Source organism: Poecilia latipinna, unplaced genomic scaffold, assembly GCF_001443285.1.
Source record: "Poecilia latipinna isolate Pla-1442-1.1 unplaced genomic scaffold, P_latipinna-1.0 Scaffold1041, whole genome shotgun sequence".
Classification (NCBI taxonomy): domain Eukaryota; kingdom Metazoa; phylum Chordata; class Actinopteri; order Cyprinodontiformes; family Poeciliidae; genus Poecilia; species Poecilia latipinna.
In genome coordinates this window covers 281,737-288,758 of record NW_015113657.1, presented here as the reverse complement: position 1 = coordinate 288,758, position 7,022 = coordinate 281,737, and the positions used below count along the sequence as shown (strand labels likewise).

General features: G+C 39.1%; 1 long non-coding RNA gene across 1 annotated transcript in view; it reads left to right on the top strand.

Moving 5' to 3' along the window:
- The first annotated feature begins 2,341 nt into the window (after positions 1–2,341).
- Positions 2,342–7,022, top strand: part of LOC106959046 (uncharacterized) — a 14,522-nt gene continuing 9,841 nt past the window's right edge. Inside the window, exon 1 of the long non-coding RNA XR_001427267.1 lies at positions 2,342–2,534. This is a non-coding gene — a long non-coding RNA (uncharacterized LOC106959046). The remainder of the gene's footprint in view (positions 2,535–7,022) is intronic.

Sequence of the window (7,022 nt, the reverse complement as noted above, 5' to 3'; positions counted from 1 at the left end):
GCACTTGCGGAAGACATTTCCTCCTACACAGAAAGTGGAAGTTGCTCAAACCAAATCTGTCTTTATTTGCAGGAAGTTGTTTTCTGGGAGGACAAGACGACCTTTACCATGCCGACTAAATTCATACTTGCAACAGTATGAACTTGCAAAAGACATCTGAAAAGCAGAAAGATGCAAAACACCTTGTTACAGAAACTTTTGTTTTCATGTGTTCTGTGGTTAAAGTAAAGTTACTTTGGCAACCTCATGGTCACACAAAAAAATGACTCTCCTCCCAGACCTTATGAAACAAAAATAGGACTTTTTTGACAAGCATCTTTTCAAGAGAAAAACTCAGACAACTCAGTTTCCAGACTGTGCTGATTTTGGGTTAATCAGACTGGAGACACATAATCAAACGACATCTTCCTCTTCTCTCATCATCACAAAACTTTGATCATGTAGATTATTTTATAGCCGATAGAAAACAATTGGTTGTAAACACACCCAACAAACCTTTGAACACATTAAAATGCAATTGCAGATATCCAGGAAGGGGTTCCTTGGGGCCTTTCAGTGTTGTGTCAGCCAAGTTGAGCAAAAGGCCATTGGAGACCATGTCCCCTGTGTCGTAGTGGAACAACATGCAACTAATGCCTGAACAATTACCCAGAGGAACTCCACTTCCAGACACAATCGGAACAGTTTTAGCCAAATCTATACAAGATGTTCATTACAGTTCCACACGTCGTACCCTGGTGTACGTTTCAAACTGGTAAAGCTACTGCCTCCTCCTTTGTTTATCATGGGCGGAGTGTTCTGTCGTCCATCCTGCTTCGTATCCTTAAGCTGTATGGGAAAATGTTCGGAAGTGAGATCAACACATCAAGTCCAAGGCTAAACCACATCCTGAATGTTAAAAAAAACCAAAACAAAAGAAAACCTTAAAGTTCAGTCCGTACGTTTCGATAAGAACAACAACAACAAAAAAAAATCATGTGGGTGTGACACTGGAGGGACGCAAAACTGCTTCTCATGGCATCTCCTTAATTCTGTAAAGCATCATCTCGGGAGGTGCTCAACTCATGCAGATTGTTTGACAGGTTTTTGGAGAATCCTTTGGAAAAAAAAAAAAGCAGTTTGTTTACAAAAGATAAACAATGTTAACATAAACCTGGAGAGAGGTTCCTGCCTAGTTCAGAAATGCTGTTTCACATCTTTCCTGAGAAAGGGTGCCTCCGGGCTGATAATAGTTGCAGTTGGGTGTTTTCTTTTCGTAAATCACTTTCAGCACAGCCAAGGCAAGTCTTCAAGGCAGATAAAGAGCAAGTTGAGGATGTTTGTTTTGACTCTTCCTCTACAGATGTTTCCACGTAGTCAAAGCAAAGTCACAAGAATTAAATAAGTATTGTGAGGAAGAAGTTATTTCCTCCCCAGAACCTTCCATGACTGTTGCTTTTATTCCTTTCACGCATGTTTGAGAAATCCTTGAATCTCCTATAGCAGCCATTCAGCTGTGCAGAACGCACAAGGGGTGGGGGATCAAGCGCCAATTTTGAGGACAAAGCTCTTCCTCAGACCTCACAGAGCAGCCCTTCGCCACGATTCTCTAACTCAGCTCCTTCAGACTAGCAATCAGCAATTAGCAAACAACTGATCATCTATTAGAGGAGCAATGTTGTGAAACAGAGGGACAATTTCAAGACATTAAATTGTGTTGTCAAATTTCTTTTAAGCCATATTTGATATATAGAGCATTTTTATAACAACTAAAGGTTGCATAGTTACTTGATTGTGGTATAAAATGGCACTGTGTCTGGAAAACACATAATACTGCCCCTTTAAAATATTATCAAAATGCCTCCAGACAAAATATACAGCACTAATTTGACACTGTACTCTTGTTTCAAATGACTTTTGCATCACAACTTCATCAAAAAACAACATTAATATTAATAAAGCTGTAGCAAAAGTAGCAGTCATAAGTAGTGTTGTGAGGAATGTATTTCCAATTGAGTATTTATCAGTTTAAAATTTGTATTTTATCTGTTCAAAAATGGTCCTCAAAATGTTCCCTTCTTTTAGAAATGGCTAGAACTTGTTAGAATACTCCTTTATGATTAAGTTTGTTCATTTTGTCATGTGGATACTCAAATGTACATTTCACCTTGTTTAATTAAGGTTTCTCCATTCATTCATTTGTTGTCTTTAGCTTTTCTGAAATGAAGGAACAACATACCCAAATGGGGAAAACAAGAAACATCTTGTCAGCAATATTCCAGTTTACTCTTGAGGGTCCCCTGGAGTTCCCAGGCCAGATGGGATACATACATATAGTCTCAAGTAAGTAAAGCAAGTAAAAACTTGAGATTTGTTATGAATATTTTCTATTCTGCTTTTAAGTGTTTACATTAGTTGTTGCTGAAAATGTTAATGGAATGCTTGTGTCGTCCGGAACTGCCTGCTGGCTCCGATGATCTTTTTTTTGTAACATCATTCTTATTGTGATGTGTTGCCTAGCATAGCACTGCGTGTTCCTGCTCATTCATGTACTTGTTTTCCCCATTTGTTTACCCAATTGGGGAAAACAAGAAACATCTTGTCAGCAACATTCCAGTTTACTCTTGAGGGTCCCGTGGAGTTCCCAGGCCAGATGGGATACATACATATAGTCACCCCTGGGGGTTCTGGGTCACCTCCAGTGTCTCCTCCCAGTGGGACCTGCTTAGAAAAAACCTTTAAAGATAGGAAAACTTTTGATCAGTTGACTGTACCACCTAAACTGACTAATTTTCAAGAAAAGTCTCTTATGTAGGAAGATAAATTCAGCTACTTTTATTCAGGATCTTTTTGTTTCAGTCATGACGCATATCTCATGGCCACAGATGAAATCAAGACCTTCATATTTTGGCTTAGCTGGCCAAAACAAATGAGGGTAAAGGTCACATTACTGCAGACCAGGCCAAAAGCCATTTATTAAACTCCTGCTCCATCATGTCACGCATCAACAAAACCCCAAGATACTTGAACTCACCTACTTGTGAGGAAAAAATTGTGAAGAGGAAGCTGTCCTTTTTCATGTTGGGGACTGTGGACTTAGACTTAGAGGCCATCATAGTATTCTAGGTGCTTCACACTCAGCTGCAAACCAATTCTGTGCAAGCTGAGAGTCATCACCATAATTATTTGTGGAGGTGAACCCACGCACAGACGGGACGGGGCAAAGGCAGTCTTGTATTGATGATGACAGAATTTATTCAGCAGAGGATTCACAAAACTAAGGAATTGCACAACTGAATGCAAGAATCATCAAACTGGAAATAACAACAACTGGGGCACAAGGAAACAGGCATAGAGGAACCTGGACACAAGAGAACTGAAGGAATGCAGTTCAGTCACTGAACTGGCAAGTTCAGTGATTGGCATGACATCCATGTGTGCCTAGTCAGCAAACACTTGTGCAACTGAGAAAGAGCCAGACAGGGAAATGAGAGAAATGCCAACATAAAAATCTTAACCAAACTCACCAGAAAATCATCTAAAGCTCTGTAGGCCTCAGTTAAGGTCAGTGTAAAATGGTAAATGTGCATAAGTCTCGAGAATGAGACTTGGCCCAAACTGACAGAAATAAGGCTGCCATACTACCAGCTTCTCTGGGTCCTCTTTCCACACAATGACTGACACATATGGAGTGGGAGTAAAAACCAGTCACCCACTGGTTTATGAACAAATCCCTACCTCTTGAGTCACTCACCAGTGTTATAGATTCAACAACAGTGAATGGACTAGACAAAAATGCCGTCTGTCGGGGAATTTAAGAGCATCGACCACCGTGAACCAGAATGAACAAAAGCTGCTTGTTGATGATGTACTGTAATGATGTATTGTTGATGTTTTATACCCACTTGAAGTGGAACTTGTGTGTTGGTGTTTTTGTTTTCATGTACTTTCTCTTTTTCTTTTTCATTGCAAAATGTGGGGAAAAATGCAGCTAGTCTGTTATGTGAGATATCTCAGTTTTCCTAAACTTTTGAAAACACTATACAACAGCAGAATAAATTTCATACTACTAATAAATGTATCTAATTAATAGGAAGACAAAAGCCTCTTTCCTTAATTAAACAGCTTTTTTTTTGTTGCGGTGTTGCTCTTTGTTTCTTATGCCAAGGCTAAATTGTGCACACAAACTTAGCATGGTTGCCATGGTGGCTGAACATGTTAATTTAAACTCAATGGACAGCAGAGCATCAAGGCACAATGCCAGGGTTGGAAGTGTTCACTCCTGAAGGAGGCTTTAAAAAAATAGATCTTTATACAAGCAGCAGCCAGTCATCATGTACAGAATATTGTACCTTCTTGTTAAGCTCCAAAGCTGCTGCTTTTTCTTTAAAAAGAATGTAAGTAGTTTAGAGTTTCCCTTAATACATCTTCTGATGCATTGGAGAGAATGAGAGAATGTCAATGCATATGCAAGTCTGTGTATTTTGTTTTGCCCCCAGGGGATAATTTGGGAATGTTCATTCCCCTTGTCTGGTTTTAGGCTGTGACATACTTTCCTCGTTAGACAAGGATGCAAAGTGACCTTAATTACTGCAGTAGATTCATACAAGAAACTGAACAGTCCATGCAATTTTACAAGTTATTATTAATTTATGTTGTTTTCTGTTTGTCGTCATTGCAATTATATCCTTTAAAATATAAAACAAATCCAAACGTTTAGTGAAATTAAGAAAAAAATCAACAGTGCTGTGTTTTTTGCTTTTTCGTTTGCATTTTTTATTATCAATTTCAAACTCTGGTGTTAAACATGGAATCGTTGTCAAGAGTTTATACATTCACAGAACCAGATTTTTGGGACCTCTTGGATGAGTCATTGATTCTTGGAGTAATTTGGTAGACTAGCCACTCCTGCAAGAGTTCACCACTCTCCTATGGTTTCCCTATTTGTGGATAATGATTCTTAATGTGGTTCACTGGTAAGTTTTATGAACTTTACCAGACTGGTTTATGTCAATGAGAGGCTTTAAGAGCTGCTCCTGATTAGCATTTCTCTACATCCGGACATGATGTGTTGCTTTTTAAGACCTTTTGACCAACTTCGTGTAAATAAGTTCAATCTGGAAAGACTCAGACGGACAAAAGGGGAACAATTAAAAGATTTAATGACATGAATGAATAACAGTTCTTTGGCGCTCGGACCCCGGCAGCTGATCTGAGCTGAGATTTGATGTGAACTCGATGAACATCCCAATAACTGATTAGGGATGCTCTCCCCCCGGGGCCTGACACCCTGACACTGGTGGTGGTGGTCAGGAAAGGGTGCTATCCTAGAGAGCTGAAGAATGTGGGTGGAGAAGGGGAGGTGGTGGGTTGAACGCAGCTGGGAAGCGGCTGACAGCTTGGGTGTGGATCCTTATGCAGAGCCTGACTGATGATTGAACGTGTCGGGTGAGGTCCAGTGCTGAGGTCGGAGATAAGCATGACGTCGATGGGCGAATGGAGGGGGTGGAGTCTTCCAGTCTGAACTTCCGCTTTAGCTCCATTATATAGGTCCTGTCTTGTTCCATTGTCATTTGAGAATGAGATTATTTTTGTACTCCAACCCATCAGAACAGATGAGCAGTTCTGACACCCTGTCCTGAATTGAACCCGTATGCCCTGCCAGACAAAAATATTAGTAACTAGCACAGAATGTCCCACTGATTACAACAGACTTCCCTGCTCTGACTTTACCACCAGGATAATTGTAGACTTGTGGATTTGCTTCAGATTCACATGAGTATCTAGGAAAATGTCATTGATAAACTCTGTTGAATTTTGTGTGGAGTCAGAAGCTTTGAAAAGTTCAGGTTTCAATTAGTGGGTCAGTGGTGGTGAGTGATCTTTAGGGGATTCTTTAGGAAAAAGGATAGCACAAGATTGGCTATAGGTGCACACTAAGAATATAAAGATGAGTATGAAAACTTTCCAGATGTCCAGGCTTCTATATGCAGTCTGGGATCTTTCTAGATGGAATTGCATGTGATCCCTTTGCTTGCAGAAAGATCCAAGATATTCCTTCCACAGTCTGAAAATATGATTGGTGCACTTAGGTATGTGCTTGTGTGTATGTTTGCAACCATGTGTGTTGCCCTGTGGTAGACTGGTGACCAGTCCAGGGTGAACTCCTTCACACATCCGACGGTGAAGATAAGCACCAAGCCAGCTTTGGCCTGCAAGGAAGAGCTGATTAGACCATTATGAGGTGGATGGATAATAATATTCAACATGTTGAGCTAAAAAAAGTAAAAATATTGGTCAGATAACTTTTTTCAAATGTCAAAGACAAAGAAAATAAATAAAAGGAATATGTTTGATATGTTAATGATCATATGTGTTAATGTAAACCTTGATGAAAATGATGAGAATTGTGGACGAGGCCATAACCTGAGCAGACAGATGGGTCAGGAAATAATAAAGTTAGCATAACTGGTTGCTGATATACAGAAACCTGCATGTTTGAGTGCTTCTTGTTTTTAAGTTTAAGTCCTTAACTCCTACATTAACAGAGAAAAAAAAAGCCACCATATTTCACAATGGGGATGATGTGTTTTGGGTGATGTGGAGTGTTAGATTTCTGCCACAAATAATATTTTGCATGTAGAAGAAATAGTTTGATTTTAAACTAAAGGATTTGTATGAAATTCACTGAGCTGTTCAAATTTTGTGATATTGTTAGAACTTTTCGGCAACTGCACATCAACCTATGTGGTCCTTTGTCTTTCTGATGGAGTTTTTTTTTCTAGAAAACCTCTACAGCATTTACAGAATAATTATATTTATACCAAGACTAAGCTACATGTAGACAGACTCTTATTTAGTACTTAGGTGACTTCTAAAAACGCACTTGGCAATATGAATAATTGAATTGGATTATATTTAAGGGTATACAACCAAGGTGCAGAATAGAAATGTGTGAGATATTTTCAGACTTTTACTTAAAAATATAATATATATAAAAATGCATATACTGTATATATAAATGTCTTTTTTTCACCTCAAAA